This window comes from Urocitellus parryii, chromosome 6 (assembly GCF_045843805.1).
Source record: "Urocitellus parryii isolate mUroPar1 chromosome 6, mUroPar1.hap1, whole genome shotgun sequence".
Taxonomy (NCBI): domain Eukaryota; kingdom Metazoa; phylum Chordata; class Mammalia; order Rodentia; family Sciuridae; genus Urocitellus; species Urocitellus parryii.
Genome location: NC_135536.1, coordinates 139,051,352 through 139,064,437, shown reverse-complemented (window position 1 = coordinate 139,064,437; position 13,086 = coordinate 139,051,352).

Genomic DNA, 13,086 nt, shown 5'->3' with positions numbered 1-13,086 from the left:
AGCAACAAAGACAGAAAGAAATGATCATTTCTATCTGATTGGGGAACATCAGCAGGCAAGATCAGATGATTTCCTCTCCAAGCATCTTGTGCCTCAAACTTTTTCACATTAAAGCCCATCAATTATCTGGAAAGTACATTTGTTCTTAGTTTCTGTGTTGTCCCTGTGCTGAGGTCCCCAGAGCCTGTGAATGCAGCCGTGAATTCTCACCTGTTTTCGTCTCCCTTTGAAATTCCAAGGAGCACTCTAGGTTGGAACAACCCTTGTGTACCAAATGCTTCAGCTTTGTTTTCAAACTTCAAAGTTGAACATTGAAATAAAGGGTTTATTTCTCCACATAAGCCTACAGATTTTCCCAGGTGAAAGGCAAAGATTTAAGTTAATCAAATTTGAGGGAACGTTATTGGTGTCATCTAGTTTCACCATCTTTTCTCTGAAAGTGCCTTAGAACTGCAATAACTGAACACTTACCTAGATTTTGATCTTGGAGGTAATTCAGCACTTTGTTCTACAAAGCCTGAAGTTGACAGTTGAAGTTGGGATTTAATGATTTTTAGGCCTCTTTTTTTTCTTTTCCCCCCAAACCAAATACAATTGTTTGATCTAAAAATTTGTCAATACCATTGTTTTATTCAGAGTTCTTCAGAAAAACAGAACAAATACTATATATATATATATATATATATATAGAGAGAGAGAGAGAGAGAGACAGAGAGAGAGAGAGAGAGAGAGAGAGAGAGATGAAAAGGGATTTATTATCAGAATTGGCCCACTTGATAAAAGAGGCTGTGAAGTCTTATCAGACTGTCTCTCATGCTGGAGAACCACGAAAGCCAGTCTCAATCCCAGTCCAAGTTCAAAGGCCTGAAAACCAGGGAAGCCAGTGGGAGAATTCTGAGTGAGGTCAAAGGCCCCTCGGGGGCTGCTGGTGCCAGGCCTGCAGTCCCAAGGCTGGAGAACTTGAATGTCTGACATCCAAGAGCAGGAGGATAAGGGCATTCTGGCTTCAGAAGTGAATAGGCAGATTTCCCCTTCCTCTGTCATTTTGTTCTGTCAGGGGCTCCCGCTGGTGGGATGGTGCCTATTCTCATTGAGCGCAGATCTTTCCCTCTCAGTTCGCCTGCTCACATACCAATCTCCTCTGGAAACACCCTCACAGACACACCTAGGGATTGGGGAAGTCCAATCACTAATGAAAAGCAAATCTATCTGGGTTTCCCTTTTGGCAGACGAGGAATGGGCTCCATGCCTACAGAAGCATTCAGACTAAATTATGCTTCACCATCTGAATAGCCCTTGACCCAGTCAAATGGATGCCCCAAATAAAAATTTCCAAGTATTTCTGTCTTAGTCCATTTTTGCTGCTGTAACAAAATACTGCAGATTGGCTCATGTTTAAAGAACACTAATTTATTAATTTATCTCACAGTTCTGGAGGCTGGGAAGACCAAGATCAAGGCACTGGCATATTGTTTAGTGAATGCTACTCTCTACCTCCATCTCTCTGCATCCTTTAGAGGCAGGAATTCTGTGATTTCAGATGGCAGAAGAGCAAATAAAAGGAATGCAGCATAAAGGCCCTTTCATAGGGAACTTAACATCATTCATAAAGAAGGAAGCTTTATGACTTAATTACCTCTTTAAATGTCCCACCTGTTAATACTATCACATGGGCAAAACCTGAAATTTTGGAGGTAACACATTTAAACCATAGTATAAATCTTAACATAAGAAAGAGGAGAAAGAGCAGAAGGGTAGAAGAAAAAAGGGAGAAGATGAAGATGTGTGACACGGTAACTTCAATGAACAGGATATGTTTCACCCATATGACAGCACAGAGCAGTGAGATAGTGGGTGCTTGTTAATTATTGTTTGAGTGAATGAATGGCTGATCTGTTAAGCTGCCATCCACAGCTCTTTACCAAAGCCAAAGGCTCTTCTTTGAATGAAATAATCATATTATTATAAAGCGGGGAAGAGAGGGTAGGGAGGTTCATTTTCCTACCAGTATTCCAGATAAAGTAAAATTAAAGGCCATCTGGTGAAAAGTTCCCTACCTCTTCTACCCAATGTAGAAGATGACTGCAGGCGGGGGAGATGTCTACCCAAATCTCATTCCAGGTGACCATCTCTTCTATTTTTGTTTGAGGATGGCACTCAAGTGGCAAAGAAGCAGCAATCTGTGACTCTCTCTTTTTTAAAAATTTTTTTGTAGTTGTAGATGGACAGCATGCCTTTATTTTATTTGTTTATTTGTATGTGGTGCTGTGGATGGAACCCACGCATGCAAGGCAAGCACTCTGCCGCTGAGCTACAGCCCCAGCCCAACACTCTGTGACTCTCTTGACTTCCTTCCTGAATGTGCTCCTTTTCCCAGACCTGCCAAAGAACCTCCACCAACTCTGCATTCCGGCATAGCAAATACACACAGGCATTGTGGTCCAAGTGTCTCAGAACCCAGGTAGAGAATGGAGTCAGCCTGAACATGCTCTGAGGAATTCAAGTGTGTTAGTCATTTAGGATCAGCAAGCTTAGATGAAAAGAATGGGAATTTCATCTGCACAAACTATCCTAACTGGGCATTTTTACAATCCAGTAAAGTTTATAGCTCCTTGTCATTTACTTTTTATCAAGAAATGCTTTTATGGAAGAACTCTAAAAAGAGAAGTACATTTATTGTTTGATCTTATAACAAATTGGGATTTTGAATCTCTGAGTTTTAAGATAGCCCAGTAAAAGTAGGGAAATCCCTGGGTATTGTTTGCTGTCTAGCCACATGTGTGAAAGACATGAATTGTGCTTTATTTAGCATCATGTTTTTGAAGTCCCAGGAAGCACTTTTGGAGGATTACTGGCTGGGTATTGACTTGTGCACCGATTTAAAGAGGATTGCCTGTAGGGAATGGTGCCTTCCACACACCAGCTGGGAAACCTCTGTGCATGCACCTGTCCCAAGTCATACTTTATTCTCCAATGCCACAGGCTGTCCTCTCATACTCAGTCCCTGCAGCTGAGCTCATTCTAGAAAAGCAGTGAGAGGGAACAGTTTTCATATCTCCTCATGAAAAAGGCATATGTGATGGTGGTGATTTGCCTAGTCACAGATCCACATGGCAGTTCTTTCTTTGCATTTAACACAGCAACAGGGAACAGAATCAACCTCAGATTAAAGAAACCATGGTTGATAATTAAAATCAGAGGGCATAACCCTACTCATTTAAGAAATATGACTTTAAATATAGTTTATAAACACGAATTCATCACATTTCTATTTCAGGTTTCAAGGGAAAGTGATCCATTGAAAAGATTTTCCTTTAGATATCGATCCTTAGGGAGATAGTCACATTAAAGGAATTTAAAAGCAATGCTAATTTCTTAAGTGGGCCTCACACAGGCTCTTGCAGTTGTTTGGAATGCTCAGCCCTGGGCGTTCATCCCAGTTCCCAGAACTTAGTTTACATATTACTTGTCATGGAGGACTCTGATCTAAATTAAGTCACCCTGTTATGCTTCCTTGTGCCATTCTGCATTTTTCCACAATTCTTATCACAATTATAATAATTATAGTTTATAATTATTAGAGCCTAAGGTGTCACTGATTGTAAAATATAATGCTGTTGCACATACCTCTAAGAAGATTCCACAAAATGAGGCTAAGGAGGAGAATTATCAAGAGACTACCCCCACAGTGCTGGCCCATCATGTAAGGACAGATGAGAGATGACTGTTTTGACCTTGGTCCCTGGTAGAAGGTGAAAGAAATCTCTCCCATTAACTTGAATGAGGAGGAGATCATGGTGCAGGTTTGTGTTCTGATATTCCACCACAAGTATAGTCCAGAAAACCTCAGGTGGAGAGTATAATTTAAAGGGAGTTTCATGTTGGGAGGAGCCCTGGTTGACAGAAGCCAATCAAGCAAACACTCTCTGGAATAATTTGACTCCCTTCCAGGCTAACCTGATCATAGACATGTTATTGGTACAGCAGTTTCTGATATTGGATATGCTGAGATGTTTAAAAACATGTTTGAATCTTAAAATTGATGTGATACAGTATAATTTATTTGCATGGATATTTGCTTAATGTCAGGTTCTTGGACTACATCAGCATCTGCTTGTTCACATTACCTCCTTTGTCCAGTAGAGTGTCTGAATATGCTGGACATTTGATAAAAATAGGAGTGGAATGAATGAGTGAAACAAATTCTTCCTGAGCTTCATCCACTGAAGCCTTGGCTAATTTTTTTTTTTTTTTTTTTTAGCTTCAGTTTTATTTAGTTATGTGTGTTGGATGAGCTTTTCAATGTAGTAGAAAAGGCATTAGACATGGACATGAGAACCCAGGTTTCAGCCTTCTTGATTGGCCCTTTGACTTTGGGTAAAGACTCTAATCTTTCTGTGGGTAATTTACCTCTCTGTAAAATGGGGGGGGGTTGTATCTTGTAATCTCCAGGGGTCCTTTCAATCCTAATTGATTGTGATTCAATTGTGTGAAAAACTAATAATGAAGCACCCAAGCGTGGTGTATTTATCATCATTGTCATCACCTAATCTCTCCTGGTAATCGGTGTATGTGGTGCAGTGAACTTGGTCATGTGTGAAACTCGGATGTGACTCTGTCTTCATCTTTACTAACACCTCACTACACAAAGACTGCACTTTCATGATTGCTTCAAATATTTCCATGCAATGATGTAAATGCATTTGATCGTGGGTAAAGGGTAAGAAATTGTGCCTGAGGAAAATAGAACATGATTGGGAGAATCAGGTATTTGTCATGGAGAAGAGGAAGTCCAAAGCTTTGAATGAAAGCAGAAGCAAATAGCCAAGGTCAAGGCAAATGGTGTGTAAGGAGCAGAGTGGATTTATAAGAAATAGACCAGTATAAACCCTGAGGCTTTGAGCTGAGAAGAAGACAATTTCTGGGCAATCAGAAACAGAGAGATTCCTAGGAGCTGAAGGCAAAATGCAAAGTAAGAAGACTCAAGGGAGAGTTTTTTGTAATAGGAGACAGAGTGTCTGCTGCTGTACTGGCTTAGGAAAATTTCCAGCTCATACTCCTCACTCCCACCTTGGTCAGGATAAAACCCATTACTAACCCACAAAAGGTCAAGCCTCTATTAGGCCACTAACAACTTTCAAGGATCATACCAGTGGGTGTCCACAGGTAATGGATGAGCCATGTAGGGGGCCCCAGAAAGTCACTCACACTGAATACTCAGAGGCTGATAGACTGATGGCCACAGTGAATGACCTTCACTTGGCCACAGCTCAGGGCTGGCTGGCTTCCATTCTGTTTCCTGGTAATTGTGAAAAAGTTCTTAGTTCTTCCCTCATGTGGTGAGTACTAAGTTACAATCACTGCTTCTTCTACCGATCAAGACTCTGTGCCTCCAGCAACAATGGCCCCTGCCTGTGGATGACCAACCCTCCAGTGGCTCTGAATGCTCAGAGGACTCATTCAGGATCCATCTTCCTCCTGGAAAAGGCTTCCATTCTTCCCATCCACCACATGGGTTCTCAAAATTCAACCAGGGCCTCCACTGATGATCTAAGCTTACCCCATGGATTTGGATTTTCTTTTCTAAAAAGGGGACATCTTTCAAAGACAAGAGTGCAAGAAGGTAAGGGTCTGTGGCCCTGTAGTCCTCCTTCTGCTGACAGTCTTCAGTCCTGCACCTGTGCCTGCCCATTCCCTCTTTCTCTATCTTGGGTTTTGACCCAAGCCTTGCTCTCTGAATTTTTAATCAGACCAACACTTCACACGCTCCATGTGCATTCAGGCTATTAAATATCCTGGGAAAGACCTTCCTGAAGAGGAACTAGAAGCAGCCCAGCTCAGCCAGCTTCTGTTTCTTCTTTGTGGCAGGCTCTGAAGACTACAGACAGAACACGCTGAAGGTGTCAGCTGGAGAGCTAGTCCTCACTGCCTGTGGTTTTGGGGGACTAGGGGAACCATCCCCTGTCCATTTGGAGACAGAGGACCCACCACAGCTCCTTCCCACTCATGGGAAACTTTCCTGGCTGCAAGGCTAGATTGCACTGATGATGGAGCCAGGGTTGAGAAAGCTGAGCTTCTTTGGAGAATGAGAGGGACTCCCATTGATAGGAAGTGAGATTTCAGCCAATAACGAGGCTCATTTGGACAGACTCTGTGGGCTGCGAGACATAGGTTCGGAATGAGACCTCGGTCCCACTTCCTTGAGGGGAACTGGATTCCTGGACTAAAAGAAATGTCATTAGAGGTGAGAATGGTGGCTTACACCTCTAATCCCAGCATTTTAGGAGGCTGAGACAGGAGGATTGCAGGTTTGAGGCAAACCTGGGGAACTTAGGGAGATCCTTCCTCAAAATAAAATATAAAAAGGGCTGGGAATGTGGTTCCATGGGTTCAATCCTCAGTATCCCCCAACACCTGCTGCAAATGTTCTTAGAGTAAAATGTTAGTAGCAAAAGAATGTTTTCAACATAATACTTTTAAAAAATATCAAACAGGGGCTGGGGTTGTAGCTCAGTGGTAGAATACTTGCCTTGCATGTGGAAGGCACTGGGTTTGATTCTCAGCACCATATAAGAATAAAATAAGGGTATTGTGTCCATCTACAACTAAAAAACATAAAAATATATCAAACAGATATGTGATTTCTTCTTTCTTATAAAAGAAGCAACATATAACCTCAGGGAAGACAGGGAGGTGGATGTCACTCTGGCAAAAGGAAGATATGTATATGAGCAAGTGTCAGGCCTTGTGCAGTGGTGCATGCCTGTAATGCCAGTGGCTCAGGAGTCTGAGGCAGGAGGATTGCAAGTTCAAAGACAGCCTAATCAACTTAGCAAGGCTCTAAGCAACTTAGTGACACCCTGTCTTAATATGATAAAATATATATATATATATACACACACACACACACACATACATACTGAACTGGGGATGTGGCTCAGTGGTTAAGCATCCCCACCTTCAATCCCCAGAACCCAAAATAATAAATAGATAAATAAGAAAAAAGCAAGTGCCAAAGTGGATGAACAAAAAAGAACCTGCTCATCTACCTGGTGAGTTTTGGAAAGAAGAATGGAAAGAGGTAGCAGAAGCAGGAAGTCAAACAAAAATGTATAGACATCCTCATTCTAGGCCAAAAATTAAGCAGCACCTTATTAAACATGTCCACATGACAACTCTTCCCAGGTTTCATTATATTTGACCCTTGCTTTTTCTCTTCTGCATATTTAATTTTTTAAATCTGAGTGTGTGAATGTTTGCAAGTCATTGAAAATCTCTTTGCAATGAAAAGAAAAATGAATTTATTATAGGAATACATAAAAATGGAGAAACCAGTACTTCAGTTCAGTCCAGATAATTTTAAGACCTTTAATTTTAGGGGAAAAAGTAAAAGAAGGCTGCAAGGAGTTTATTTTGAGAATCTGGGAAGTATAGTAGAATCCTGGCTTTTCTACTTGTTTTTTTTTTTTCTTTTTTTCTGAAAAAGGATGTGGTATGTATCATGTGGGGTTATGTATGTGTGTGTACATGCGGTAGAGGAATAGCAGGCATAGAGTTGGCACTGAGGATGCTACATGGAACTGAAAATGACAATTATATATTTCTTACATGTTTCCAGGGAGTCAGAACACATCACACACGCACACGCACACACACACGCAAATATGCACAGACTCACCCCATATGTTAGTTTTCAGAGAATTAGAACCTCATCAAATTCACTTAACACTAAAATATGCTGAATATAATTTTAATCGGTCTTTGATGATTCAGAAGCTATTTTAGGCTTCTTATGCCTCTGGGTTATTACTATGAACATAAATTATTATCTTGCAATTTTGCACAATCTAGGTTGTTCACATTTTTTTCTGGTTATTTTATCCTGAATGAATGGAAGCTTCTTGTAATACTTCAATTACTGTTCAGAATCAATAATGAATGTGCAGATCATTTTGAGATGTGATTGGGTCAACCTAGAGGAAAACAATAAAACTTTTCCTGAAATGGAAATGTGTGTGAAAACTCTGTTTGTTGGGCTTTTGGGGTGATGGAGTTCTCAAATCAAACATCAAAGAATTCCAAGGGGGAACAGTTCATATTTACTTCAGGAGGCAAGAGAAAATTTTAGTAAGGAGGTTCGTTTCAGCTTGGCTTTGAGATATTGATCAATTATTGGAGACCAGTAGGCATTCCAGGTGAAAATAAGAATGGTAACAGAGGGGCTGAGGTGGTTCTGAGTCAAGTGACTTCACTACTAAAAGTTGTGGCTTGTGAAATAATAACATCCACAGCCCTGGCCATTGTCAGAAATGCAGACTCCCAGGCCCTCACTCCAATCCCACTAAATCAGACTCTAAATTTGGAGCAAGATCCCCAAGTGATTCATATGTATATATACTAAGTTCTATGGTTTCCTAGGTCAGGATATTGTTAGTATTACTTGTAAATAGGGCTAAAAATGGCATCCCATTATGAAAAAATCTTGCTTCTGTGCCAAGAAATTCAGACTTTGTGGAGAGATCATGGAAAATGTTGACAGCTCAGAAGCAGGTACTGATGTGCAGCCTGGACACCAATTCGTTTGGTTCCATGTTGCCCTATTGTGGGGAAAGGTCCTAGAAGTCCCCCAATGTGTCAAGCACCTTAAACGTGAAGTTTTTAGAAAAAAAAAGATGGCAGGCTCCTAGGCTGGCAGGGCATCACTTGGGAGATTGGGTCAATGGCTATTCATCAACTGCAGATGTGAAAATAATCATTTGAGAGTGTTAGTTTAGCTTCTGAGCTTCAGATGGATATATTAGTGATGAGACAGAACACAGAGAAGAGTTTAAAAGTTTTGCTATAGCCTACATCCAAGATTCAACTTTTTTTTTTTATTAGAGGAGTGTTTTAGTACATTTTTTTTCTATAATAGAATACTGCAGACTGAATAATTTATAAAGAAAAAGAGATTTACTTAGTTTATGGTTTGGCGATTCCAAGAGCATGGTGCCAGCTTCTGCTGCAATTCTGGTGAGGCCTTCGTAGAAGAAAAGTGGCTATGTGTGTATGCAAAGAGAAGCACATGTGCATGAGGGACAGATGTGGCTATGCTTTATGACAACCTGCCCTCATAGGAAGTATGTTAACCCTCATGAGTGTTGAGTCCTCACAACCAAATTACCCAGTAAAGATCCTACTACCTCTCAATACCATTACACTGGAAATCTAATTTCAGGTGAGTTCTGATGGGGACAAACCACATCAACACCACAGATGGAGCTAGAGTGAAAAAACATGAGGCTTGGGAAATACTTGCATAGGTAAATCAAAATCTTGGCATATTCAACAAAATCTGATGTTTGCTCCTGTGACACAACTGTCATTGTGCTAAACCTCAGGGAGTCAAGAGGAAATATGCTCTTCTTATAAAGTAATTCAAAAATAGAGATGAAGGCAGATATACAGCCAGCAGTTTCTAGGGCAGCAGAGATGAGGAATGAACCCAGTAGTTTTCAGGAAGTAAAAGAGATTTCCATCGGAGTTAACCGAAGCATGCAAAGGAATGGAGGGTCAGAGGAGCGTGACCAACTTGAAGAAAAGTGGTTTCACATTTTGGGAACATAAGGCTACTGTGGGAATGGATATGGGGCAAGGCTGTAAGGGTAGGCAGGAGCAAGAATCGAAAGGCGTTTTATGTAATACTATATTAAAGAAAGTGAATTTTATCCCACAGGCCACAGGAAAATGTCAGAAGAGTCTAAGCAGGAGAATAACATGGGCAGAATTGCATTTTCAATAAGTAATTTTGCCAAAAATGAAGATGGTGAGTTAAAAGGAAGTGACTCAAGGACACAGTCCATTTAGGAGCTGACCTTTTTTGTCCAAAGAAGCAAGGATAAAAGCTTGAATTGGGGTGGTGTGATGAGGAAAAAGGGTGCATTTCTGAGGTCATTAGGAAGTAGGGCGGTAGAACTTGCTAATTGGCTGTGAAGATGAAGGAAGAAGAGTCAAGGTGGTGGCCAGGGTGCCTGGTGAGCATTTGAGGAAGAGACAAATGTATTTTTCACTTGTGTCTTTGAGTTGCCTCCTGGCATTTTGGTGGAGATGTTCAAGGTGCAGATTTGGAATTGGGAGAACAGATGGAAGAAGAGATAGAGATCCCTGAGTCACGGGAGCAGAGAAGCACGCAGGGTAAAAGAAGAGAAGGAAAAGGGGTAAGAAGGGGGAGGAGGAACTGAAAAAGGCCTTTTGATAGGAGAAGAGGGTGGGGGTTATAAAATGAGTTCACAAAGGAACCAGAAGAGACATCAAAGGACTTTGGGTAAAGAGAAACCACTAAAAAATCAAGTTGATTAAGAGCTGGGGGAGAAAAGAAAAGTCCATTGCTGTGGCAGTTCAGAGGCTGTTGGTGTCTTCTGGGAAAATGGGTTTAGTGGAGAACAGATCCATGAGGAGGAGTTGAGTTGTGTATAGGAGGTGATGGAATAGAGAAAGCCTGGGAGGATAATCTGCCACTGGTAGAGAAAGAAACCCCATAAAGATAGAAGCAATCAAAGATGTGCTTATTTTGTTCATCAAATTCTTTCATCTAGAAACAAAAGATGTTACCTTACTTCTTCCCTATATTCTTCTTCCCCCCCCCCCCCCCCGCCCAGGGAAGTGCTACAATGTAACTGATATTTGAAAATGAGTGATTTTTTTTTTTAAAAAATGGATGGATAAAAGGTATATATCATTTTGCTCTATCTTAATCCTTCAATTACAAAATTTTAATTTGATTTTTAATGAGATTAGCCCTACTTGGCTGAACTGAACTTTTCATTCAGACTTTTGGTGGATGGTAATTAATGGAATTCAGTTAACTTGACCAAATTTTCATTTCTTCTCTTGTTAATATTTTTTGGTTATGCTGGAAAGGAGTGATAGATGTACATCCTCCCTCAAAACGTGATTGGTTCAGCTGGGCTTCTACTGTAAAAGCATCTGCAAGGCTTATGTACTCTGCATTAGAAGACACCTGATGAGAGGATGAGGGCAGGTTGGCATTAAGTGGCATGAATCTGTGTGTAAATACTGTCCACACATTGGATTTGTCAACAAGAAAGAAAACCCACATTTTGGTTACTCATTTGGTGTCCTTATTCTTTTGGTGTCTCTGATCTTCCTTTCATTCCCACGACAGACCCATGAGATAGTTACTGTCACTCCTATATCAGGGCAGAGGCTGGCGTGAGTTATTTGCCCAAGCTCAAGTTTCCCAGGCTCTGAGTGGTTGGGAACCCTCCTCCAAGGGTGGTGCTTTCTCCCTCACCCCATGCTACCTCCGGAGAAAGCAAGACTTAGGGACAAATTTAATCATGGTTGGAATTATATTTTCCAGTGAAATGGATAGAAAAAGGAAGACATGTAAGGCGACACATCTGCGGGAGACTCCACCTGTGAGCTGGTTTTAGATTTGCCAGGTGGCAGGGGCCTGGTCCACCCACAGATGTGGGTGAAGTCAAAAGCTTGGGGAAAAAATAGGAACAGCCTCTTTAGAGGATGTTGTAGGTTCTGGAAACTTTTGTAGGACCACAACGGTAAGTTTGGTGTAGTAACTGAGTCTGTGGAGAACACAAACTCTATGTTAGTGATTTATTATGACCAATGCAGAGTTAGCCACATGAATATATCAGCCCAGGGAGTTTGACCTTCACAAGCCTCTCAGCCACCCTTGGGCTCCCAGCATGCCCTCTGTGATACATCTAATGGTGGCCATTTTCCCAGGACTATGTGAGTCCAACACTGAGTGTTTCACATCGACATGACTTCATTTATGCTTTGCAACTGTCCTGTGAGGTAGATATTGTTATCCCCGTTTTCACACAACACATGAACCCTTAGAGAAGTGAGAAAATTTGCTTCAGGACACACAGAGCTAGTAAAGTAGAAAACCCAGGTCTGTTCATTGATTACAAAGGCAAGGACTTAGAACCTGTGTGTGTGTGTGTCCTCTTATATTTATCTAGCATTTTCCAACTGTTTGTTTACTTTGCTGCCTTTCTCACTGGACTGTGAGCCACTTGAGGGCAGAGCCTAGTCTTATCTCTGGACACCCTACGCCTAGGACAGTACCTGATACACAACAGGACTCTAGAGACATTAGAAGGGCGGCGGGTGGGAGGGAAGGATGCAGAAAGGGGAGAAGGGTCAACTATTATTAATAGCTAATGTTTATTCTAGTTTTTTTCTGTATGTAGACATAAATCTTTCTCTCCATATATTTAATATATGAGCATCAGAATATCCATGCAGTTTGGTAATCGGCATTTTCAACTTGAGAGTGTATAATGAGCTTTTTTATTTTTATGTCATTGTGTTAGTCAGCTTTGCATTGCTGTAAACAAAATACCTGACAAGAAACAACTTAGAGGATAAAAAGTTTATTTTGGCTCATGGTTTCAGAGGTGTAGTCCACAATTGGCTGAGTCCGTTCCTCTGGGCTCAAGTTGAGGCAGAATATCAGGGGAGAAGGGTGTGGTGGAGGAAAGCTGTGGAGGACACAGCAGCCTGGAAACAGAGAGGGAAGGCATTTCAGGGCTGATGAACCCTCCCAGGACATGCCCCCGGGACCCACCTCCTCCAGCCACGTTCCACCCAGTCAATCTGTCCACATTCGGATAGACTGATTAATTTACAGCTTTTATAATCTAATCATTTCACCTCTAAATATTCCTGCATTAACACAGGAATGTTATATCATATTAAAACCATAATAGTCATTAAGTAGTATTCTAAAAACCCTTTCAACATTAAAAAAAAGTGTTCCTTATTTCCCTTTCTTTCCACCAGAAAAGCAAGCTTTTTTTTTGGGGGGGGGTTAATATATCAAAATATGTTACCTTGAGATTCTTTCATGGGTTGTACAAGCTTCTAGAACTCTATTTAAAACTTGATTTCCATGAAAACATTTGCCATCTTAAAGTTAAGATTAGGTAAAGTTACAGGGACAAAGATCAGAAATGTTATTGCCAAGTTTAATTTAGTAAAATGAAATATTACTAAAATAGTAAAAAGAGGCTAAAAGCTCCAACACAGCACAAAAAGAAACTTTCAAGCTCTTAA